We start from the raw sequence: 27,469 nt of genomic DNA, 5'->3' as shown, positions 1-27,469 counted from the left end.
TTGACAAAACAAAACATGGTCTTAACATATGTTCCATCAATTATGCTTCTAGATATTTACCTAACTAGTTTGAAAACTCACAAAAAACTGCATCTGAATACTTGTAGCAGCTTTTTGCATAATTGTCAAAACTTGAAAGCAACCAATGTGTCCTTTAAGAGGTGAATAGATAACTATACCATGATAATCTACACTTTGAAAACTCTTCAGTGATGGAGAGCCATCAAGCCACTCAAAGACATAGATGAATCTTAAATAAAAGAAGTCTGTGTAAGGTAACCTGCTGTACGCTTCCATTTATATGACATTCTGGGAAAGATAAAACTATGGAAATATAAAACAGTGCTTGTCAGAGGTTTAGGGAGAGAGAAGGGTTGACTGGGTTAAACACAGGAGATTTTTTTTTAGGGCCATGAAATAAACCCTGGAATTCTTCAAGGCTTTATGAATATCACAGAGAACCACAATTACCTTTTGAATGGGAGTTTTCTTCCAATTGAACTTAAGTGCATGTTATGCACTTTGAAAACCAGGTACTAATTGACTAGATATCCTAATTATACGGAAACCAAGTACTGGGGTGGTAGATACATAAAAGTATCTATTTTTTTAAATCTACGGAACTTTACAACATAAAGAATGATACTTGATGTATTTAATCTTTTAATGGAAATATCAAACATAGGGTTTGAGGAATTTTAGGACGTAATGTAGATCGTGTGCCATAAAATGGAACTGTGATACAAATGTACGCCATCACCTCAGTCGAGGTGGTAGAAAAAAAAATAAGGCATTGTCCTAAGTAATTTTGGGAATAACTTGAAATCGTAAGACTAAAGAAAATATTAATTGTGTATAAGTGCTGTACTCTAACTGGTAATATTGTTTCTAATAGGCACAGCGGTTAACAGTTCCAAAACTGCTGCCCATCTACCCTGGCACCGAACAAATACATAGATGGATGAAGGATGGTGAAAGCCAGGTTTCTCACTTTTGGAGTGAGAGATTATAGATAGGCTAGGGGAGAAAGGTACAGTGAAACACACTATATTCCGAGTATATATCTACATCTATGTATCTGTGAATCTATTTGTCTGTGTAGACACTGGCTAATATACTTACATATGCTAACTACATCTGTTCTCTGAGAGGGTGTGGAAGCAATGATATCCCTGCAAGGGGTAAGTTCAAGCACATTCATCAACTGAACCTTGGTTTATAATACCATTCTTTAAAACAAGGAATCATGGTTCTTCAGAGAAATGGTAGATTATAGGGCTGGGGCAGGAGCTGTACAATAGAAATCTGAAATATCTTGTAGTGCCAGAAAGTAAGGAAGTACTCAAAAAATAAATAAAATGATAATATTATGTCAAAGGGACATAGGATACAATTGAAAGATCTTCCATTGGCCAGTGTGGACAGATTTGAGCTGCACGAAAAAGAGGTATAAGAAAATGTAACAATTTTCTGGCTGCCCTTAGCAGTTTTTCCTTCATTTCAACCCTGGTGAATCTGATGATTATGTGCCTTGGGGTTGCTCTTGAGGATTATCTTTGTGCTGTTCTCTGTATTTCCTGGACTTGGATGTTGGCCTTCCTTGCTAGGTTGGGGAAGTTCTCCTGGATAATATCCTGAAAAGCGTTTTCCAGCTTGGATTCATTCTCTCCATCAGATTCAGGTACATCTATCAAATGTAGATTATGTCTTTTCACATAATCCCATATTTCTTGTAGGCTTTGTTCATTTCTTTTTACTCTTTTTTCTCTAATCTTGCCTTCTCGTTTTATTTCATTGAGTTGAATTTCAATCTTTCATATCCTTTCTTCTGCTTGGTTGATTCTGCTATTGAAATTTGTGTACACTTCCCGAAGTTCTCATTGTGTTTTTCAGCTCCATCAAGTCGTTTATATTTTTCTCTAAGCTGTTTATTCCAGGCAGCATTTCGTCTAACCTTTTTTCAAGGTTCTTAGTAGGTCTGACTTAAAAGAGCTCTTGAAAGAAGCACTAAACATGGAAAGAAACAACCAGTACCAGCCAACCCAAAAATGTACCAAATGGTAAACAGCATCAACACAATGAAGAAAATACATCAACTAACAGGCAAAACATCCAGCAGGCATCAAAATGGCAGGATCAAATTCACACATAACAATATTAGCCCTAAATGTGGGCTAAATGCCCCGATCAAAAGACACAGAAAGGCAAATTGAACAAAAAGTCAAGACCAATTGGCGCGCTGTATTCAGGAAACCCATCTCATGTGCAAGAACACACAGAGGCTAAAAATAAAGGGATGGAGGCAGATTTAAGCAAATGGAGAGAAAAAACAAACAGGAATTGCAATCCTAGTCTCTGATAAAAAGAATTTTAAACAAACAAAGTTCAAAAGAGACAAAGAAGGGCATTACATAATGGTAAAAGGATCAATGCAACAAGAAGAGCTAATGATCCTAAATACATATGCACCCAATAGAGGAGCACCCAGATACATAAAGCAAGTTCTTAACAACCTACAAAGAGACTTAGACTCCCACACATTAATAGTGGGAGACTTTAACACTTCACTGTCAATATTAGACAAATGAATGAGACAGAAAATTAACAAGAATATTCAGGACTTGAACTCAGATCTAGACCAAGCAGACCTAATAGATATCTAGAGAAATCTCCACCCCAAATCCACAGAATATACATTCTTCTCAGCACCACATCGCACCTACTCTAAAATTGACCACATAATTGGAAGTAAATCACTCCTCAGCAAATGCAAAAGAACAGAAATCATAACAAACAGTCTCTCCAACCACAGCGCAATCAAATTAGAACTCAGGATTCAGAAACTGACCACCGCACAACTTCATGAAAACTGAACAACTGGCTCCTGAATGTCAACTGGATAAACAATGAAACGAAGGCAAAAATAAAGATGTTCTTTGAAACCAGTGAGAACGAAGACACAACATAGCAGAATCTCTGGGACATATTTAAAGCAGCGCCTAGAGGGAAATTTATAGCAATAAATGCCCACATGAGAAGCAAGGAAAGATCTAAAATTGACACCTTATCATCAAAATTGAATGAGGTGGAGGAGCAAGATAAAAAAAAGCTCAAAAGTTAGCAGAAGACGTCAAATAACTAAGATCAGAGCAGAACTGAAGGAGATAGAGACACAAAAATACCTTCAAAAAATCAATAAATCCAAGAGCTGGTTTTTTGAAAAGGTAAACAAAACAGACAGACCATTAGTCAGATTAATGAAAACGAAAAAGGAGAAGAATTAAATAGATGCAATAAAAAACAATTAAGGGGATATTACCACTGACTCCACAGAAATACAAACTACCATCAGAGATTACTACACACAACTTGATGCACATAAATCGGTAAACCTGGAAGGAATGGATGGATTCCTGGACACTTGCACTCTCCCAAGCCTAAACCAAGAAGAAGCTGAAACCTTAAACAGACCAATAACAAGGGCTGAAGTTGAGGCAGCAATTAAGAGCCTACCAATCAAAATAAGTCCAGGTCCAGATGGGTTCACAGCCAAATTCTACCATACATAAAAAAGTGGGGTTGGTACCATTTCTTCTGAAACTATTTCAAACAAATCAAAAAGAGGGAATACTTCCCAAATCATTTTATGAAACCAACTTCATCCTGATACCAAAAACCAGCAGAGACTCAACAAGAAAAGAAAACCTCAGGCCAATATCCATGATGAACATAGATGCAAAAATCTTCAATAAAATACTGGCAAACTGATTGCAATAGCACATCAAAAGCTTATGTATTACGATCAAGTAGGCTTCATCCTGGGGATGCAAGGCTGGTTCAATATATGCAAGTCTATAAATGTAATCTACCACATAAACAGAACCAAAGACAAAACCACATGATTACCTCAATAGATGCACAGAAGTCTTTTGACAAAATTCAACAGCCCTTTATGCTAAAAACTTAATAAACTATGTATCAAATGAACATATCTCAAAATAATAAAAGCCATTTATAACAAACTCACAGACAATATTATACTGAATGGGCAAAGACTGGATGCATTCCCTTTGTAATCTGGCACTAGACAGGGATGCCCTCTCTTACCACTCCAATTCAATATAGTATAGGATGTTCTAGCAAGAGCAATTAGGCAAGAAAAAAAATAAAGGGTATTCAATTAGGAAAGGAGGAAGTCAAATTGTCTCTATTTGCAGATGATGTGATTGTTTATTTAGAAGACCCCATCGTCTCAGCCCCAAATCTCCTTAAACTGATAAGGAATTTCAGCAAAGTCTCAGGATACAAAATCAATGTGCAGAAATCACAGGCATTCCTATACACCAGTGACAGACTAACAGCCAAATCAAAGAGAATAAAATACCTAGGAATACAACTAACAAAGGATGTAAAGGAGCTCTTCAAGGAGAACTACAAACCACTGCTCAAAGAAATAAGAGAGGACACAAACAGTTGGAGAAACATTCCATGTTCATGGTTAGGAAGAATCAATATGGTGAAAATGGCCATACTGCCCAAAGTAATTTATAGATTCAGTGCTATCCCCATCAACCTACCAATGACCTGCTTCACAGAACTGGAAAAAACCACATTAAAATTCATATGGAATCAAAAGAGAGCCCACCTAGCCAAAATAATCCTAAGCAAGAAGAACAAAGCTGAGGGCATCACACTACTGGACTTCAAACTATACTTCAAGGCCACAGTAATCAAAACAGCATGGTACTGGTACCAAAACAGAGACATAGACCAATGGAAGAGAACAGAGGCCTCAGAGGCAATGCCACACATCTACAACCATCTGATCATTGACAAACCTGACAAAAGCAAACAATGGGGAAAGGATTCCCTATTTAGTAAATGGTGTTGTAAAACTGGCTAGCCATGTGCAGAAAGCAGAACCTGCACCCCTTTCTGACACCTTACAGTAAAATTAACTCTAGGTGGATTAAAGACTTTAACTTGAAACCTAATACCATAGAAAACCTAGAAGAAAACCTGGGCAAAACCATTCAGGACAGAGGCATAGGCAAGGACTTCATGACTAAAACACCAAAAGCATTGGCAACAAAAGCAAAAATAGACAAATGGGATCTAATTAAATTCCAGAGCTTCTGTACAGCAAAAGAAACAATCATTAGAGTGAACTGGCAACCAACAGAATGGGAAAATGTTTATGCAATCTACGCATCTGACAAAGGGCTAATATCCAGAATCTTCAAAGAACTAAAACAGATTTACAAGAAACAAACAAACACATTCAAATTTGGGCAATGGATATGAACAGACACTTTTCAAAGAAGAAGACATATATGAGGCCAACAAACATATGAAAAAATGCTCATCATCACTCATTATTAGAGAAATGCAAATCAAAACCACTTTGAGATATCATCTCATGCCAGTTAGAATGGTGATCATTAAAGAATCTAGAGACAACAGATGCTGGAGAGGATGTGGAGAAATAGGAACACTTTTATACTGTTGGTAGGAGTATAAATTAGTTCAACCATTGTGGAAGACAGTGTGGCAATTCCTCAAGGACCTAGAAATAGAAATTCCATTTGACCCTGCAATCTCATTACTGGATATATACCCAAAGGATTAGAAATCATTCTATTATAAAGACATATGCACATGTATATTCATTGCACAATTGTTTACAATAGCAAAGACCTGGAACCAACCCAAATGTCTGATGATAGAATGGACAAGGATAATGTGGTACATATACACCATGGAATACTATGCAGCCATAAATGATGAGTTTGTGTCCTTTGTAGGGACATGAATAAATCCGGAAACCATCATTCTCAGCAAACCGACACAAGAACAGAAAATCAAATACCGCATGTTCTCACTCATAGGCAGGTGTTGAACAATGAGAACACATGGATACAGGGAGGGGAGCATCACACATGGGTCTGTTTGGCGGGTGATAATGGAGGGATAGTGGGGGTGGGAAGGTTGAGGAGGTATAACAGGGGAAGAAGTGCCAGATATAGGTGACAGGGGATGGAGGCAGCAAACCACATTGTCATGTATGTACTTATGCAACGATCTTGCATGATCTGTACATGTACCCTAGAACCTAAAGTACAATTTAAAAAAGCAATAAATAAATAAATAAAGAGCTGAACGCACATCCACAGAGTGATGAAAGCTCTGGGTTTCTTCAAGGCTTTATGAAGATCACACAGTATCACAGCTATTGTTTGGGTGGGCATTTTCTTCCAATGGAGTTTAAGTATATGCTACAACTTTGAAAAACAAGTATGAATAGACATCCTAATAATGTGGAAATCCAGAAAAATGTTCCACATTCTTTCTCTCTAATTCTTTCACTCAGGTAATGTTTTTGCCTGGAAATAGTAGTGTATATTTAGATTACAAACTGTAGTAAGTTCTAATAACCTTATCTTGATAGGGATGAACTGCTTACAGGCTAAGAAATTATTTACATTCTTAAATTTTGTAGGTATGACCCCAATGCATATATGTTATTTTTTGGAGTACTATTTTTTAAAAATTTGAAATTGGAACACATGAGTAGCTTAGGGTTTGATTATTCCAGTGTTGAAAGCTTTATAATATTTACCATAGATGCAAGGAATGACGCCTCCAGACTGAATCTGCTGACGGGTACTAGCTTCCATCAGAAATCTCAGTAATCCTTCTAGTTGAGAAATGGCTGAGAAAAAAAAATTGTGGAGGAGGTTTCTGGAGATTTTGAATTACTTAATTTTATGAGTAAGAAATGAGCTCTAGTTTCAGGCTTTAATTTTGGTGGGAATTTGTTAATCGTTACCCATATTGCTCTAACTTGCAGCGTTTCTGTGGTGCATGATATTTGTGTTATGCTATCATGTGTCACTCACCACATAGATCTTCAATGAGCAGGATTGATTAGGAGCCTAACTACAAATCTGAAGCGAACAATAGAATACTCAGTACATATTTGGCTAAGCTTGCAGTGTAGTCTTGAAATTAATTTAAATATTGGCTGCCTGACATATTTTACATCTTTCCATCTCATTAGTTCCAGAAGATATAAATGAGCAAGTGTGAAACACTGGGGGAAAACAGCCTGGCTTCTGATCTCTTCCCTTACATAGTTAGCTGTTGCTCTGGCTGACTTTAGACTTAAATACTGAAGCAGTGAGCTAAGAAAGAACACACCCCCAAAATTGGGTGACATAAGAAGGATAATTTTTGAGAGAACACCTGTGTTCACATCTTTTTCTCCTATTTAGCAGTTGTGTGACCTTGGGTAAATCATAATTCTTGCTAAATCCTATTTCATCATCTTTAAAATGGTGACATATAGTGGCACATACTTCAAAGGATTGTTATAAGCATAAAATGGGATACTATATAAGAAAAGTATTTACTCTAGTGTCTAACACTAGAATAGTCTCAAGAAAATTACTGTCATTTTCATTGTATTTTAAAGAACAGCAAACAAGCATGTGTTTACTACTCATGTCTTATGCTGTTTTTCTTACAACAAAATTATCCCAGTGAACATTTTGGATGGCACACTTTTGACTTCCTGTTTCTCCGTCCCTTAAAGCTGATAAGCTCTGCATGTCTGTGTTTTCATGTGAAGATAGACTCTTCTCTTATTTAAACTCCTCCCCTCTTCCCTCTTCCATGTGTCTTTTCCCTCACCATATGGCTCATCCCCTGCAGGAGACCGCAGGCCATTAATTACTCAGTAAGGGTCTGCCATGCTAACCTACCTCTCAGAAAGTTATAATAAAATATTAATGCCAAAACTACTAAAAAATTAAACTCTGCATGATCATCCTTAGAGTTATGCAGTAATAACTCTGACAATAAACTGTTGTTACCTGAACCAACTGTTAAAAGTAAACCATGCTGCGGCTCTAAGAGGTGGATGAGGCAAAAGCACAGGTCCTTCTCACCCATCAGTTTTTGTTATTTGGGAAGCAATCCATTTGCCACCTAGATTTGGCTGATGAATAAAAGAAGTGGCATGTACTTATTTAATGAATTTTTAATGAGTTTTTTCTCCATGTGTATCATGAGGAACAGAGTCTGAGGAATCTCAGTTTTAAGACTGAGTGAATCATCTGATCTTCCCATGTCTTCAATTGCCCTTTGATTTTTACAGATGAGAAAACTGAGTTTCAGAGACATACAATGAATTGCCCAACATCTTCTGTTGAATAGTGATGGCCACTTTTCAAATTCATTCACTTGTCTCCTTATTCTCCTGTTTCTCCAGGTGTTTTTTGTTTTGTTTTGTTTTGGCGGGGGGACCGGCTCTTACACAAATAGCTGCTCTAAACATATGAAATGCACATTCTTCCTTTGTCTTTCTTATGCTATTCTCTATTGCATGCTTTCTCCTTTATTCCTTTTAAAAACACAAAATGTCAGAATCAAAGTGAAATCTTCCCGTGAACACACTAAAGTCAAATGCCTTTATCAGCAGCACTAAAACATATGCTAACGTAATTGTTGGTTTCTATGCCTTTATTTCAAATACATCATACCATCTTTGATAAAGAGCATTTCTGTCTTAACATGTTTTAATTAGACTTTATTTTGTAGAGTACTATTAGGTTCACAACAAAATTGAGTAGAAAGTATAGACAGTTTCCACACGCCTCCAGCCTATACACACAGACAGCCTTTCCATAATCAACATACTCCCTGCCCCCACAAAGAGTGGTACATTTGTTACAATTGATGAACCTTCATTGACACATCATTGTCATCTCAAATGCATAATTTACATTAGGTCTCACTCTTGGTGTTGTTCATTCTATGGGTTTCAACAAATGTATAATAAATTATGTTTTACATTATAATATTATGAAGAACAGGCTGGGTATGGTGGCTCATGCCTGTAATCTCAGCACTTTGGTAAGCCGAAGTGGGTGGATCACCTGAGGTCAGGAGTTTGAGACCAGACTGACCAACATGGGAAACTCCATCTCTACCAAATACAAAAAATTAGCCAGGCGTGGTGGTGCAGGCCTGTAATCCCAGCTACTTGGGAGGCTGCAGCAGGAGAATCTCTTGAACACAGGAGATGGAAGCTGCCATGAGCAGAGATTGTGCCATTGCACTCCATCCTGGGCAACAAGAACAAAACTCTGCCTCAAAAAAAATTATAAAGAATAGTTTCACTGCCCTAAAATTTCTCTATACTCTGTCTATTCATACTTCTTTCCCCCGAGACCCCTGGCAACAACTGATCTTTTTACTGTCTTCATAGTTTTGCCTTTCACAAAATGTCATATATAGACACACCTAGAGTTTTATTGCATTTGCTTTATTGCACTTCACAGATTGCATTTTTTATAAATTCAAGGTTTGTAGCAACCCTGCAGTAACTAAGCAACTTTATCAGGACCGTTTTCCCAACATTATGGCTCATTTCATGTTTCTGTGTCACGGGTTGGTAATTCTCAAAATATTTCAGAAATTTTCATATTATTATATTTGTTATGGTAATTTATGATCTTTGATCTTTGATGTTACTATTGTGATTGTTTTGGAGCACCATGAATTGTGCCCATACAAAATAGCAAGCTTATTCTACATGTATTTGTTTGTGTTCTGACTGCTCTACCAACTGGCCGCTCCTCCATCTCTCTCCCTCTCCTGGTTTCTGCCTATTCCCTGAGACACAATATTGAAATTCATTTAATTGGTAATCTTATAGGTCTCTAAGTGTTCAAGTGAAAAAGTCATATGTCTTTCTCATTGTAAACCAAAATCTAGAAATTTTAAAGCTTAGAGAGGAAAAACTGTTGAAACCTGAGATGAGCCAAAAAACTAGGTCTTTTATATCAAATAGTTAGTCATATTATAATTGCAAAGAAAAGAAAAAATTCTTGAAAAAAATTAAAAGTGCTACTCCAGTGAACACTGAGTGATAAAATAAAATGGTCTTATTGCTCATGAGTGGTCTGAACAAAAGATCAAACTAGCCACAATATTACTTTAAGCTAAAGCCTAATGCAGATCAAGACCCTAACTCCTTTCAATGCTGTGAAGACTGAGAGAGGTGAGGAAGCTCTAGAGGAAAAGTTGGAAGTTAGCAGAGGTTGATACATGAGGTTAGAGAAGAGAAGTCATCTCTATAACATGAAAGTGCAAAGTGAAGCAGCAAGTGCTGATGTAGAAGCTGCAGCAAATTATCCAAAAGGTCTAGCTAAGACAAATGATAAAGGCGGCTACACTAAACAACAAATTTGTAATGTGGACCAACAGCCTTCTATCAGAAGCAGATGTCATCAAGGATTTCATGGATAGAAGTCAATACCTAGCTTCAAACCTTCAAAGAGTAGGCTAACTCTCTTGTTAGGGGCTAATGTAGCTGGTGACTTTAGGTTGAAGTCAATGCTCACTGATCTTTCCAAAACTCTTAGGGACTTTAAAAGCTATGCACATTTGTTCATGGCAATGTTTTCTGAATATTTTAAGATCAGTGTTAAGACCTGCTGCTCAGAAAAAAAGATTCTTTTCAAATTATTGCTGCTCACCAACAAGATACCTGGTTACCCTAGAACTCTGACAGAGATGTACAAGGAGATTAGTGTTGTTTTCATGCCTGCTAATACAATCTCTATTTTGCTAAATCAAGGAGCAATTTTGACCTTCAAGTCTTATTACTTAAAAAATATATTTTGTAAGGCTCTAGCTATCATAAAGATTACTCTGATGGAGCTGAGAAAAATAAATTGAAAACTTTTCTGGAAAGGTTTCACCATTCTAAATGCCATTTAGAACATTTGTAATTAATGGAAGAAGGATTAATAAAGTTGGAAGAAGTTCACTGGAACACTCAGAGATGAGTGTGAGGAGTTGAGTAATTCAGTGGAGAAAGTAACTGCAGATTTGATAGAAATAGCAAAAGAACTAAAATTGGAAGTGGAGCCTGAAGATGTGACTGAATTGCTGCAACCTCAGGATAAAATTTGAAGTGATGAGAAGTTGCTTCTCATTGATGAGCAAAGAAAATGGCTTCTTGAGAGGGAATCTACTGCTGGTGCAGATGCTGAGAACATTGTTGAAATGACACCAAAGGATTTAGAAAATTATATAGATTTAGTTGATAAAGAAGAGGGAGAGTTTGAGAGAACTGACTTCAATTCTCAATGATTTCATGGCTAGAGAGAAACCAATCCTGGCTTCAAAGCTTCAAAGGGCAGGCTGACTCTCATAAAGCATAAAAGAAGTTCTACTCAAACAGTATGGCATGCTACAGAGAAGTCTGTTGTAAAAGAAAGTGTCAATCAATGTGGCAAACTTTATTCTTTTCTTATTTTAAAAAATTGCCACAGCCTTCTGTTGCTTTAGCTACCACTACCCTGATCAGTCAGTAGCCATCAATATGTATCAAATACTTTCTCTCAGTTTCTTGTTTATGTTTTCTTTCTCTTATCAAGGTAAGACCTTCTATCAGGAAAAAAAAAAAAATTGCTGTTTGCTGATGGCCTAGATGATTGATAGCTAAAGTTTTTTCAATAAGGTATGTATATCTATTTTGAGACAAAATTGTATTGCACACCAATAGACTACAGTATAGTATAAACATAACTTTTATATCTACTGTAAAACTAAAAATTTATGACTCTCTTTATTGAGATAGAACTAAACCCACAATATCTTCAAGATATGCCTGTAGCTAGAATCATGTAATATGTGGCCTTTTCAGATTGGCTTCTTTTACTTAATATAAGTTTCCTCTATATCTTTTAATGGTTGGCTAGCTCACTTATTGTTAGTGCTCAATAATATTACATTGCAGGGATGTATCACAGTTTGTTTATTCATTCACCAGTTGGGCATGCTGGTTGTTTCCAAGTTGTGGCAATTACGAATAAAGTTGCTATAAACATCCATGTGCAGGTTTGTGTGTTGACATAAGTTTTCGACTCACTTGAGAAAATGTCAAGAAGCATAATTGCTGAATTATGTGTTAAGAGTATATTTAGCTTTGTAAAAAAAACTGCCAAACTGTCTTTCAAAGTAATTGAAGCATTTTTAATTTCACCACCAATGAGTGGGAGTTTCTGTTCCTCCACATACTCCATATCCGGACCAGCATTAGTATTGTCAGTGTTTTAATTATCATCATTCTAATTGAAGTGCAGTGGTATCTCATTGCTGTTTTAATTTTCATTTTCCTAATGATAAGTTAAGTATATTTTCCTATACTTCTTCTTTACTATCTGTATATCTTCTTTGGTGAAGTACCTTTTCATTTTTTGCCCAGGCTTTAGTTTTTTTTTTTTTTTCATTATTATTGAGTGTTAAGAGTTGTTTATATATTTTGGATAACAATTATTAATCAAATATCCTTTTGCAAATATTTTGTCCTAGTCTCTTGATTGTGTTCTCATTCTCTTAACAGTATGTTTCACAGAGCAGAAGTTGTAAATATATTATTATTACGGTAAAAAAAAAAAATGTAACATAAAATTTATCATCTTAACAGTTTTTAACTATATAGGTCAGGAGTGTAAGTATATTCACATTCTTGTGAAACAGATTTTAAAAACTGTTTTATCCTGCAAATCTGAACCTCTTACCCATTAAACAACAACTCTCCTTTCTTTTTCCTTCATTTCTTGCTAATTAACGTTTTGCTTTCTAAGAATATGACTACTTTGTATACCTCATATTAGTGGAATTATTCAGTATATTTCTTTATGCATTGGCTTAGTTCACTTAGCATAATGTTCTCAAGGTTTGCCTATGTTTTAGCACATGACAGAATTTCCTTTAAGGGTTGAACAATATCCCCTTGTATGCGTAGACCACATTTTGTTAATCTAGTCATTTATCAGTAAACATTTGGGTTGCTTCCACCTCTTGGCTGTAATGAACAGTGCTACTGTAAACAATCTCTGTGAGACCATGTTTCTAATTCTTTTGTGTATATACTTAGAAGTAAGAGTGCTGGATCATATGCTTATCTATTTTTAATTTTATAAGAGAATTTCATATCATTTTTCATAGGAGTTGAATCATTTTCAATCCCATCAGCAGTGTACAGGATTCCAATTTCTTCATATCCTTACCAACACTTGTTTTCTTTCTGTGGGTTTTTTTGTTTTGTTTTGTTGGTTCTATTCATTTTTTGCTTTTAAGTTTTTATTGTTGTTGCTTGTGGTAGCTATTATAATGGTTGTAAGATGACTTTCTCATTTTGGTTGTGATTTGCTTTTCTTAGATAATTAGTGATGTTGAGCATCTGTTCGTATGTTTTTTGGCCACTGATACATCATCTTGGAAAAACGTTTATTCAAGTCATTTGTCCATTTTAAAACTGAGTTATTTGATATTTTGTTGAGTTGTGAGAGTATTTGTATATTCTGGATGTTACTCTCCTATCAAACACATGATTTGTAAATTTTTCTTTCATTCTATAGGTTGCCTTTTCAGTCTTTTGAGTTCTTTGTGCACAAAATATTTTTATTTAACTTTGATGTAGTCCTATTTGTCTATTTTCACATTTGCTGCCTGTGCTTTTGGTATTATATTAAAGAATTTATGCCAATGTTAATGTCATGAATTTTTTTGCTGTGTTATCTACTAAGAGTTCTGTAATTTTATGTCTTACATGAAGGACTTTAATTCATTTTGAGTTAGTTTGCATATGGTGTAATATAAGGGTCTAACTTCATGCTTTTGCATGTTGACATCCTATTTTCCCAGCACCATTTATTAAAGAGACTGTCTTTTTCTCATTCATTGGTTTTGACTCACTTGTCAAACATCACTTGACCATTGTATTAGTCCATTCTCACACTGCTATTGTATTAGACCATTGTGTTAGTCCATTCTCACACTGAGACTGGGTAATTAACAAGAAATGGGAGAACCAAATAAAGAAATATCTGAGGCTGGGTAATTCATTTAAAAAGCAGATTAATTGGCTCACAGTTCCACAAGCTGTATAGGAAGCATGATGCTAGCATCTGTTTGGCCTCTGAGGAGTCCTCAGGAAATTCAATCATGGCAGAAAGTGAAAAGAAAGCAGGCATGTCTTACATTGCTTGAGCAGGAAAAAGAAAGTGGGAGGTGCTACACACTTTTAAACAACCAGATCACAGAAAAACTCACTCACTATGATGATAACAGAACCAATGGGGAAATCCACCCCAACAAGTCAATCTCCACCCACCAGACCTCACCTACAATATTGGAGATTACAGTTGACAAGAGATTTGGGCAGGAACACAGTTCCAAACCATATCAACCATATACGTATTTATTCCTAGGCTTTTCATTTTCTTTCATTGGTATTTTTTCTGCCTTATGTCAGTATGTCAGTACCATGCTGTTTTAATTATGTGGCTTTGTAATACATTTTTAAAAAGGAAGTAGAACTCCTCCCACTTTGTTATTTTTTTATAAAATTGTTTTGGGTTTTGTGACAGAATTAACAATAGTACAAGCTACCATTTTTGTCCTTATATTTGCCTTTATGGGTAATAAATATATTTTTTATATTTTGTGTGTAGCTTTGTATTGCTGTCTGATACCCATTTGTTTCAACTTAAAGGACCTCCTTTAGCATTTCTTTTAAAGAGGTCTATTTGTAATGTAGTTGTGCAGTTTTGGTTCATCTAGGAGAGTCTTTATTTCTTTTTCATTTTCAAAAAACAGTTTTGCTGCATACAGTATTTCAACATGCTGAATATGTTATCCCACTCCTTTATGGTCCACGCAGTTTCTGTTGAGAAATATGCTGATATCTATGGAAGCTCCCCTATAGATTATAAATTCGCTTTTCTCCTGCTGCTATCAAGATTGTTTTTTGTCTTTGAGTTTAGACAGTTTGATTATGATGTGTCTGTGTGTAGTTCAATGTGGATTTGTTCTAGCTGGAGTTCTTTGAGAGTCTTGAAACTATATCACCACTTCTTCTCTCAAATTTGTGAAGTTTCTGACCATTATTTTCTTAAATAAGCTGTCCTCCTCTTTTTCTATTCTTCTTCTGGGATTTTTATAATGTGCATATTAGTCTTCTTGAATGTCTGAAAGGCCCTTGGATTCTCTTTTTTTCTTCCTTTTTTGTTTTTGACCCTTTTACTCAATGATTTCAAATAGGCTGTTACCAAGTTTTGCTTATTCTTTCTTCAGCCTTATTAAGTCTGCTGTTGAGATCTCTAATAATTTTTTTCAGTTTACTTATGATATTTTCAACTGTGGAATTTCCATTTTATCCTTTTTTATGCTTCCCATATCTTTGTTGATATTCTCATTTTGTTCATGCATTTTTTTCTGATTTCATCTAGTTGGTTATGTGTTCTAGTTCACTAATATCTTTATAAGAGTTATTTTAGATTCTTTTTCAGACAGCTCACAGATTGCATTTATTAGTCTTAATTTCTGGAGTTTTGGGTTTCTTTGATTTGACCATGTTTTCTAGTTTTTAACATACCTTGTATCTTTTGCCAGAATTTGGGCACTTAACAAAAATGACTGCCTCTCACAATCTTTATGTAACTGGCTTTGTGCAGAGGAAAGCCTTTGTCAATCAGCCAGGCTAGAGGTTCTTGGACCTCTCAAATCTTTTTAAATTGCTTGCTCTCACTAATATCTCTCTTTAGAACTGCAGATCTAACATGCAGTGGTGCTTGCCTGTTATTCAGCAGCTTCTGAACTCCATTGATCTGTTAGTGCTTTAAGTCAAGGAAGACATCAATCAATCCCTAATATATCCTTCAGACAAGCCGAAATGTTGTACACACAGTCTACTTTTTTATCTCCATTCCAAGAGATGATCTCTGTGTGGAGGGCTTCCTCCCAGTTGCTCTATACTACATTACATTGGGGAAGTGTGGCAAGCACCACAAATTTTTCACCCCTTTCTCTGGGAACTATTCTTGGTTTCACAATGGCCAAGGTACTCTCATAGAGCTGCTCTAGTTTATATATTGTTGTAACTGAATATCTCTGTGGCAGAAAAAGATTCTATAACTTCTTAGTCTGCTGTCTTGCCAATATCACTCAAGTTTTTTTTGTTTTTTGTTTTTGTTTTTTAGAGAGAGAGTCTCACTGTTTCCTAGGCTGGAGTGCAGTGGTGCAATCACGGCTCACTGCAGCCTCAAGCTCCTAAGCTCAAGTGATCCCCCTGCCTCAACCTCTCAAGTAGCTAGAACTGCAAGTGAGAACCACCAAGCCCACCTAATTGTTTAATTTATTTTTTGTGGAGACAGCATCTCACCATGTTGTCCAAGCTGGTTCAAACTACGGGCTCAAGCAGTTCTACTATCTTCCAAACTATTGGGATTTTGGTTGTGAGCCACCACTCCCATTCTCAGAAGTTTTTAATTGAAATCAAGTCCAACTTCTTATTTGTTTCTTTCATGTATTGCTCCTTTTGTCTTGTATCTTAAAAGTCATCATCAAACCGAAAGTCATCTGGATTTTCTTCTATATGTTATCTTCTAGGAGTTCTATAGTTTTGTATTTTACATTTAGGCTATGAACTACTTTAAGTTAAATTTTGTGAAGGATGTAGATTCTGGGTCTAGATTCTTTTTGTTTTTCTTTTGTTTTGTTTGTTCCATGTGAATATCAAAGTGTTTTAGTACACTCTGTTGAAAGATCTATATTTTCTCCATTGTATTGTTTTTGTTTATTTGCCAGGGAACAAAGTCACAAAATACATTCATTTGATTTTTTCAAATTTTTATTTATTTATATTTTTGAAACAGAGTCAGGCCCTGTCACACAGCCTGGAGTGCAATGGTATGATCTCAGCTCACTGAGACCTCCGGCTCCCAGGTTCAAGCAATTCTCTTGCCTCAGCCTCCCAGGTAGCTGGGATTACAGGCACCCATCACCACGCTGGGCTGACTTTTTATATTTTTAGTAGAGATGGGGTTTCACCATGTTGGCCAGGCTAGTCCTGAACTCCTGACCTCAGGTGATCCACCTGCCTTGACCTCCCAAAGTGCTAGGATTACAGGCATGAGCCACCATGCCTGGCCCCCAAAATATATTTATTTAGTTCTATTTCTGGACTCTATGCTGTTCCATTGCTCTGTTTGTCTATAGTGTGTTTTTGCAGGACAATTCTTAAAATTTCTAAAATATTTCTTACATCTAAATAAATGTATATAGCTCTTATATATAGCTCTACAAGATATGCAGTATATGAAGGTGAACACTAAGTCAGCATTAATGTAAGAAATAGAACATTATCAATATATTACAGCTTCCACACGCCCCTTACTGAAAGAATCTACTACCTCACTTCCAAGCTTAATTCCAATATTATATTTGTTATTCTCTTGCTTTTATTGTAGTTTACTACAAATATATATCTAACATTAAACATTAAATTGTTGATTTTAATGGTATCATCCTGAAAAGACCCATTGTGTTTTTATTGTTTTACTGTTAGAATGTACTACAAAGACTAAGAAAGTGGAAATAACATGGGTTTTATTTGTTTGTTGTTTTATTTTTACTATTACTTGAAATAACACAAAAGAATGTGTTATCATACTGAAATACACAGCTGCTCTCTAAGGTACCAATAAAGGATTTTCCATTTGACAAATTAGGGCTGTAGGCTCTGAAAAGCTCATTTGATGTAGTTGTACCCCTGGGACAGTAGACTGAGGATCGGAGTCATTTTATTCCTGACTCTTCCACTGTCACAGCCAGTAGAATAGGCTACCTTACATTGCTGCTTTGGTTTCACTTCGGGGAGAACTATTTTTGAGATTTCTTGAAATTTTCCACTTCCAGAATGTTTACATTTGGTATGCCCAACAATCACTGACATGCTGAATTAATGTTTTAGATAAAACAGAAAAGTTAGCTACTGATAAAGATCATGTCTCTCCCCTGTTCAAATGGCAATTCTTTAATTACTCTTGCTGTAAAATAGAAAGCTTGTGGTATGGGGTATAGGAGAGAGGCTGGCATCATAAGGGCAACAAGATGCCACCGAACATTATCCACTTAATTGAAATTTGTCCCTATACATTTCAGCATATACCTGACAAAGTTTGTCTTCATCTTTATGACCTGGCAGAGTAATCTCCAATTTTCACCTATCTTTGATCTTTATTGGAATCCCCTAACTACCATGATTTTGCTTTGGTGATTTTTTTTTCCATTTTGCTCCAAACCACAGGTTTTTGCCGCTGTCTATGTGCACTTCCTGCAAGATCTAGTCTAGACTTGTCTCTGTGCTGAAGGTGTTATTTTTTTTTAATCCACTTTTCTTAGAGTTGGCAGCTGTCAGCTTACCAAAGGATTATAAGGTTAACCAAAATACTAGGCAATGTAGGACAGATAAAGCAAAAAAACAAATTAACAAGCGAAAAGTATAGCAAATTTAATTAACCAAAGTTTGACATAACATGAAAGCCTTTAGAAATGAAGACCCAGAGAAAATTGTGTATTTTAAGTGAAGTCTGATGAAAGAAGTAAATGGTTGTAAAGAAACATGAATGTACAAAGAGGGGTATGATCTAATGACAATAAGCTAGGGGAGAACACAGCAAGCCTTATGTGCTAGATTCTTTCCTGTGTGACTGTGTGACATTCCTTCCCCCTGGGTTCAGAGCATGACACCTCTCCCGTGAGGGTCTTTTGACCTGCTTACAGAGGGCAGCCCTCACAGAGAAAGGTCAAAAAAATCAAGGGGTGACCCCCAAGTTGCCTTATTTCAAGGTAGCATAGCCCACATGCTCTCTGTCATAATAAATAAAATAAATCAAAGAAGAAAAGCAGACAATTTGAAGGGCAATAATCTGGTTTAAAAATTACTATTTTAGAATTTAGAAAATGAGCTTTAACATATAGTTGCTATTATGAGCTCTGTCTTCTTAATCAAATGATTTGCTTTATTTGCACAGTGGCATAGATAATATTTTCTTCACATGATTATTGTGAGTTTATTTTTTTAAGATGATATTATTGAATTCACTGTCTAATCTCCAAAGGCTTAAGTGACTACAAGTTTTTAAAAACAGTTCTTGGGACCTGACAAAGGTTTGGAAGGTGTGTGGTTAATTGCAACTATTGTGAGTTTTTAAACACTACTTTTAAAAGTAGCCATTTTCTTATAAAACTAAATGCCCATGAAGATGAACAACGTATACTAAATAGAAGGAACAAAATACATTAAAAGAAGCAGAGAAGTAGTTGTTAAAAAAAAACAGAATAGATACATTATGGTAAAACTTGCCTTTAGCTTTCAGACAGGCCAGTGATGTAGGAAATATATTGGATTCTTTATCTTGTCACTTCTGACTAGAAAAAAAAATTGATGTTACAATTATATCTGAAGAGATCTGGTATACCAATAGATACCCCAAATTCTAGTAAATATAATACCTCTTTTATGTTAATGTTATAATTATGCTCCATGTAAAGCTGCACAGTTTCCACTAAATTCCTTGTTAAGCTTTGGGTAAATTTCCACACATTTAAAAATATACAGTAATATGTGAATATGCGAAAGTGTCTTTCACTTCAAGATCAACTATCTCATATTTTACAATGGCAGATTTCAATGGTGAAGAAACCCAAATGTCAAATCCTAAGTTTTTTCAGCTAGGATTTTGACTATTCCAGTGCCTCTAGAAACAAATTTACTAAGTCATTTTTTTTCAGATTCATAGAAAACCTTTGTTTCTCTCACCATTATGGTATCTGTGTGAATTGACTGTGTTTTGTCAAAATACTTGGTGTCAAAACGTGACCTCTCCTAATAAAGTAACTTATTCTCATGAAAAGCTTGCTCCTCATGACTTCTTAGTCTCTGCCTTTTGTTCCTTGGAAATCTTATCTTTCACTGGATTTGTTTCATTTCCTTTCTTTCCATTTTGCTTTTGAGACAGGGTCTCACTCTATTGCTCAGGCTAAAGTGCAGTGGTACAATTACTGCTCACTGAAATCTCAAACTGCCAGTCTCAAATGATCCTCCCACTTCAGCCTCCTAAGTATTTGGGACTACAGGCTTGTGCCACCAGGTGAGCTATTCTTTTTTTTTTTTAATTTTTGTAGAGATGGAGTCTCTTTATATTGGCCAGGATGGTCTCGAACACCTGGTGATTCCTGCCACCTGGACCTCCCAAAGTGCTGAGATTACAGGCATGAGCCGCCACACTCAGCCTAGATTTGTTTCTTTTTAAATTTATGCATGTAAAAATAATTTACGATATGCTTAATTTAAATATATTCTTGGGACTGCTGTTTTGAAGTAGATTTAATTGAATTTATTATTTCTCTTGAGAAATTTTATCTTCCTACCAAGTGCTTCATATATCTGTACACACACACACACGCACACATACAAACACATATATATACAAACACACACTACACTATTTATTTGCTTTATATTTCCAGAGAACTAAAGTATTTTTACTCAAGAAAAACAAAATGATAAGGGGAAACATGCAACTGGATAGTAATTTCTGATGCAGTCTTTCCCTACTTTATAACGTATGATGACTGAAGGAAAAAACAGAAACATGTGAAGTTATCAGTTACTGCTAGAAACTGAGTAACATTTTTAATAACTGAAAGACAATAAATTGCTACTAAGAAACTCAATTTGTGCCGCATAGGAAAGAGCATGGCCTGCTCTGCAAAAGCCAAGATGTTGTTGTAAGACGTGTCCCTTCTGCATTCTTTTTCCTATGATCAGAAATTCAAGATACTTCTGAGCAGAAACACAGTGTGCGTATCTCTCCTTCAAGGATGTTCCTCTGTGAGGCGGACAAAGTGCTTTTCTCCTCAAGTATCCTTGAGTACTCTCTATTCAAATTCGTATGAAGACCATGGAATCCAAAAGCAAATCAATCAAAGCAGTGAGAGCTGGTGGAGGCATATTGAATGCTGGGAAACACAGTCCACATTAAAATGTGGCAAAGTAGTGTGGACAGAGTGAGATTTAGAGGCTGCAAACTAAGAGTTTCTGCTTTTTGTATGTTTAAAATGTGTTTAGAAAGCCCAAGAACCAAGCACAAGAGGTAAGAGAGAGTCACAAACAGATAGGTGTATTGTAAAAATTCAAAATATGCTTAGACACCGAAGAAAAAGGTTCATTAATTGGCAAATCGGTCAATCTTCTCTAGATATATAAAGGGAATTAATTTGGCCATCACTTAAGTGAACTGTATAGGCAAGGGTTATTCATTCGTGTGTCAGACAGATAATGTCCAGGTTTACATTAAATCTTTCAATGAGTGATGAGTACAGCAAAACATATTTGACTTATATAAAATTTATCTATTTACCACATATTTATTGTGCTAATATTGATTTTTTACCCCAGGATGCCTTTAGGGAAAGAACAGGCAAAAATTGAAAGATAAGAGGATAAGATCAAAAGACAGCAATCAGAGACAGAGTAGATTAAGAAAAGATGACTAAAATAAAAATTTTTAAAACAGAAATAGTAATAGGATGGTTAGAGCAATAGAACCCTTATTAAGGACAGTAAGTAAAAGCTATAGTGTGACCCTCTTCTCAAATGTTTCTTCCAGGTGCCTTTGTGCTGCACTCATGGCTATCATTCTTCTAGACCATTTGTTCATGTGGGCAACTGCACCCCACCTTTCATTTTCAGGGCAAACAGTACCACCAATGGTACTTTCTCAAGACCACCAACTCTGGTGCTTATCTCCAACCAAAATTAGTAGGAAAATGTTTCTGCTCTTGTGATCAGTGTATTTTGTTAGTTTGGTTGGTTTTGTTTTGTTTGAGACGGGGTTTGGCTGTGTTGCCCAGGCTGGAATGTCATGGTGTGATTTCAGCTCATTGCCACCTCTGCCTCCTGGGTTCAAGGAATCCTCCTACCTCAGCTTCCCAAGTAGCTGGGACTAAAGGCATCCACCACACTGTCTAATGTTTGTGTTTTGTAAAGACAACACATAGCCCAGGCTGGTTTTAATTTTTGGGCTCAAACGATCCTCTTAACTCGGCCTCCCAAAGTGTTGAGATTACAGGTGTGACCATCATGTCCAGCCAACTGATCAGTGTTTTAAGAGGATTTTATTTTCTCTTTTTATTTTGGCAGAATTTTCAGGGTCTTAGCCATGTAAGGAAAGCTTTCGTTTTATACTATAGTCCCTTCTCTAGAGTACATATACCCTTTGGAAAGGAAATATTTTGTGCGTTGAATTGTGATAGTGTTCTCTCTTTAAAAAAAGTGAAATCCTGCTACCCCAGAAGTTAGAAGGTGACATTATTTGGAAAAGGGTTGCAGATGTAATTAGTTAGGATGAATTCATACTGGAGTAGGATACGCAGCTCTTAATCAATGTGACTGGTATTCTCATTAGAAGAGGAGAGAGAACCCAGAAGGAAGATGGTCATGTGAAGACACAAGGAGGATACCATGTGAAGATAGAGATAGAAATTGAAGTTATGCATCTACAAGCCAGGGACCAGAAGCATTGCCAGCTGTCATCAGAAACTACAAGACAGACCTGGAATAGATTCTCCCTCAGAACTCTCCAAAGGAGCCAACCTTGCTGATACCTCAATTTCAGACTTATGATCTCCAGAAGTATGAAAGAAGGTCTGTTGTCTCATACTACCTGCTTTGTGGTACTTTGTTACAGGAGCCATAGCCAACTAACATAGGATCTAAGCTTGCAACAGTGGCTCCGGGATACCTGCAGTCCCAGGTGCTCAGTCTGCCGCTTTCTTTCAGGGTTTTTTTTCATAGCAATCTTTTTCTAAGGGCTCCAATGTCTTTTCTTCTAGTCTGTCCCCATCCAGGCACTCTTAACTATGAATAAGATTCAAGTTCAACCCCTGAAAACACAGATCAAGGATTCAAGTTCAACCCCATAAAAACACTGAAAATCAAGGATTATTTGAGCAATAGTGTCAGTATTCTTAAATATTCCATGACAAAAACTGCAATGTCAGGAACACACATATTTCTTCTGTGAAGATACTAAAGAATAAATCATTCAAGAATACTTGTCAAAGCCTGGTAAGGTGGACTCAATTCAAGATCATTGTGATAGGTCTAAGGACCACTGCAATGATATTTTGCAGTGCAGAAGAGAGATTGAGCTCATCTGCAAATAAAACATGGGCAAGTGGAAATTTATAGCTCACAAGGGTCAGGCTAGGGGTCAGTGCATAAAATATCAAAGGCAAGAAGGAATTCTAACTGACTTATCAGGATTTTTGCTGAAGACAGGCCAGGGTGACTAGATACCATCTGGGAGACAGTGGAAGTTGAGAAAGCTAATCACATATTGAGGGTGATGACATATCAAAGGAAGGGGCATATTCTTGATAAACTAACTTAGCAGGGTTCTTGCTAAAACTGGATTTTATAAGAAAGTGTACAGATGGGCCTAGGAAAACATTCAGGAACCTAACTAAAGTTTGGTCAAGCAAATAATTTTTGCCAAAACATGTTTAACCTCACACAGCAGTTTAACAGAGACACATCTCTGAAACAGCCCTAAGACTTAAATGCATTTTCTTGTTTTGAGACAGGGTCTGCCTCTGGGAGATCCCAGCTAATTGAAGCTTTGACCACCCTGGCTCAAGTGATCCTCCCACTCTGGTTATAATAATAACCAAACATCTCAGAAACATGAGAATAGTTCCTGGTTTAACCTCCCAGGTACCTGGGACTACAGGTGTGTGCCACCATGCCTGGATAATTTTTTGATTTTTTTTGTAGAGACGAGGTCTCACTATGTTGCCCAGGCTGATATAGAATTCCTGGGCTTCAAGCAACCCTCCTGCTTAATCTCCCACACTACTGGGACTATTATAGGCATGAGCCACCACTGGCCAGACTTACGTGTATTTTTAAATTATTCATGCATATAATATGCATATTTTTTATTTTTGTATATTTTCACTGTATATGTTAAAAGATTTTTTTATCTTTATGTTTTCTATCATGCTTAGAAAAAAAAAATTCCGAAATGTGGGAATGGTTCCTGGTTTAATTTCTGAGGTTTTAACTATTTTTTTCTTTACTTCTAAATTTTGTTTTGAATCAGCATTCGGTTTGCTTAAGAATCCCAAACACTGGGACAGATAACTTTGTGCTTTTTCTTCCGAAGTGATGTCTAAACTTGAGATAATTTTTTAAAAGTTATGAGTGATTTCTCAAAGAATTTATCTCATTTGAATTTAGGGAAATCATCCTGACCCTGTAAGCCATTAGATTTAGTAGAGAAATGTTAGCTATAGGGCTGCAATTACCAGACTGGATCAGATGAAATAACTTGTTCTTTTTTTTTTACTAGTTCAGTAAACTAATAGGTTTTGTTTCTATCCCTGTGTCTTTTTCTACCTCATATTATTCATTCTACAGAGGCTAATATTACTCATCATCATCGCAAGTTCATGCACTCAGGCATGTAAACCCAATAGTATATTCTGGTACCTGTGTATAACTTACATAATAAAATGCAACATTATACTTAAAAATAAGTCTTCCGTTTTAAAAATTGCTGTGTGTATGTTGAAAAATCTTGTTTACCATGTTAAAGAGTTTGAATTTTGTCCTGAAAGTGCTGAATAGTTATTAAAGTGTTTTGTGACAGAAAATTAAAAATACCAGAATTGTAGCTTTGAAAGCCTTAGGTTTATGGTGACAAGTAGAGAGCATGAATTAGAGATGATTGTAGCTCCTGAATATAAATAATCATGATGACTTTCAAAGTAACAACTGTACTAGACAAAGTTTAACAGGTGAGAAAGGCTTTATTCAAGACTACTGCAGTAGGGAGAGATGCTAAGGTCAACGAAGTTTAAACAAAAGGTGAGAAGGTTTTGAAGCACTGGGTCCATCCAGTGAAAAAGCACTGGTAAAAGTTATGCTGATTATTAATCACTGGGACATGTTGAGCATATGGAGTCATTCCTTAGTTTGCAAATGCTTTTCCTTGTGATTAGGCTATCTGTGTTAGCAAATCAGCAAATAGAAACTAGGCTACTACTACTCTCCTGTAGAGAATGGAGGATAGAAGTGCTATCTTCTTCTTGTTTACATATATAAAAGATGGTTTCAGGCCTTTGAGAAAAACATTTTCTGGGTTGTAAACTGGCAAGAGGCAATTTACAGGCATTTCAAAGGAACAGAAAAAGAGTGTACAATTGGCAAATTTTCTAGAATAAATTATCTAAGGAAAGAGAGATCAGGAGCCTAGAGGTAGAAGAAGCCTGTTTAAAGTGTGTCAAGCTGAGGAAATCGTGGATTCCATGCTAGTTAGTAGTCATTAATCTTTAATATATTCTTGGAATCTTGTTATTTGTTTAATAATCTCATTAAATTTTTAGAAAAATTTTGTTTAAAGAAGATGCTTATCTCCATTTTATAGAAAAATAAACAAAATCTTGTAAGGGTAAAGTCATTTACACAAGGTCATCCAACTGGTAAAAAGCAGTTGTGATTTTATTTTATTTTTGCGACAGGGTCTTGCTCTCTCACTCAGGCTGGAGTGCAGTGGTGCATTCATAGCTTGCTGCTGCAATCTTGCCCTCATGAGTTCAAGCAATCCTCCCACTCCAGCCTCTTGAGTAGCGAGGACGAGAGGTGCACACGACCACGCCCATCTAATTTTTAAAACAATTTGTTGTAGAGCTGGGGTCTCACTATGTTGCCCAGGCTGGTCTTGAACTCCTGAATTCAAGTGATCCTTCTGCCTCAGCCTCCCAAAGTTAGGAATTACAGATGTGAGCCACCATGCCCAATCACAGGTGTGATTTCTATCGAGGTTCAACTGTCCATCAGAAGCTCATACTCTCATCACTAAATTACCATGTCCAGAGACCACTGTGCATTCTATTGCTGTATGTAAATTTAGAAAAAAATAAATTCTGAGGTTGCGGCAGTGAGAATGAAGAGATAAGAACATACTTCAGGGCCGTTTAGTAGTTAGAGTAGTCTTTGTGATTGTCTATGTGTACCAGATGAAAGCTACATTAAATATTAGATTTCTGGATTTAAAAAATAAATTAAATTATGGTAACTTTCACAGAGATGGAAAAGACAGGAGGAGTTTTCTGTAAAACTAAGATAAATTTGGTTTGGAAAAGTGAATTCAGCTGTGATAATCAGGTTGAGAAAAAGAATAAGGGATGAAAAGGTAGTTAGTATAGATTGTATAGTCAGGCACTGACATATGAGTTGAAGCCATTGGGGTAGAAGCAACTGCTCAGGAATAGTGAGTAGAGAGAAGAGGAAAGAATAGAAAAGAAAAACATTTCTTGTTTTAGTAAGGAACAAGAAATGGTTGAATTAGTCAGGCTAGCTATGATGAGTATTGTCAATTATAGCAACTGCCATTGGTTTCAGAAATGAGAGATAATCACATTTCCCACTGTGCTAAAGGCAAAGTCTTCTAACATCAAGATGTCTTATCAAATTATAAAGCCCACCTAAGGTTCCTTATTTCTTATCTTATTTGATGAGAATTAAGACCCAAAGGCTCAAGAGAAAACTGTCTATTTTTATGTTTAGATTCAATGAAGAGTGAACAATTATTTAAAAATAAAATTGGTAAAAGACCAAGGGGAAACTCAGCAAGGCCAATCTGTTTAAATTTTTCTTGGCCTCTCTCTGTACAGCATTTTCTCCTTCCGGGTATGATACAGAACCTTTTCTGGAATGGGAGTCTTATGATCTACTATCGATCAAGGTAGGCAGAGGACTTCTGTAAGGCCAGCTCTTACACTGAAAGTCAGGGAAAGGTACAGTAATATTTTCATGTTTTATGGCTGATTTTGGAGGGAAATGAGTTCTAATTTCTATGACCCGTCTTAGGGAAGAATTCTCATTTCAAAAATAGAAAGGATTGAAAGAGACATGATAATAATTCAGAAAGATTAGTTTTGCTCTTTGTAATTTTTTCTAGTACAATAATATAATAGACAAAAGAAAAATAATGCACAGAGATAGCTACCATGTAATTGTGTGAAACAAAAAATATTTATATTTAGAGACAGATAGATATAGTTAGTTGTTGTTTAGATATAATAAATATAATTATTTTTTGTTTGTGTGTACACACACACATATGTATTTCCAAAGAATAATTTGGTAAATAATGACTCATATATATTATAGAATATTGTGTCATCAAGAAATTTTTATACGTGTAAACCAAAAATAAAATCCTAAGACCCTACAACAGGCTGATAGGACACCCTCTGGGTCAAGGAGACCTTAGAGAAACCAGAAAAACTAAATTCCCAGCCACAATGGAAGGAGGCTAGAAATAGCTTATTATACCCCCTCTCTTTTGGAGTTTAGGTTAGGCACAGCTGACCAAAGTTAACATTAAAATAGGGATAATAAAAGACGGACAAAACAGACTCTGTGGCAATAAGACACAAAATTCCAACCCGATTCTGATATAGTGTGACATGACAGATAGTAGGTCCTGAAGGAAATCAAAATGTTTTACCCCAAAATATTTTTCTTTGACAC

General features: G+C 36.0%; 1 long non-coding RNA gene across 3 annotated transcripts in view; it reads right to left on the bottom strand.

Moving 5' to 3' along the window:
* Window positions 1–291: 291 nt before the first annotated feature.
* The window catches only part of LOC118146281 (uncharacterized), a 98,306-nt gene continuing 71,128 nt past the window's right edge, over window positions 292–27,469 (bottom strand). For 2 of the 3 annotated variants that reach the window (XR_004731900.3, XR_004731901.3), the window contains one exon: window positions 292–19,293. This is a non-coding gene — a long non-coding RNA (uncharacterized LOC118146281). The remainder of the gene's footprint in view (window positions 19,294–27,469) is intronic. The other variant, XR_004731902.3, reaches the window with a different exon arrangement.

Source organism: Callithrix jacchus, chromosome 12, assembly GCF_049354715.1.
Source record: "Callithrix jacchus isolate 240 chromosome 12, calJac240_pri, whole genome shotgun sequence".
Classification (NCBI taxonomy): Eukaryota; Metazoa; Chordata; class Mammalia; order Primates; family Cebidae; genus Callithrix; species Callithrix jacchus.
Note: the sequence above shows the minus strand (reverse complement) of the source record. Positions and strands in the feature narration are given on the sequence as shown.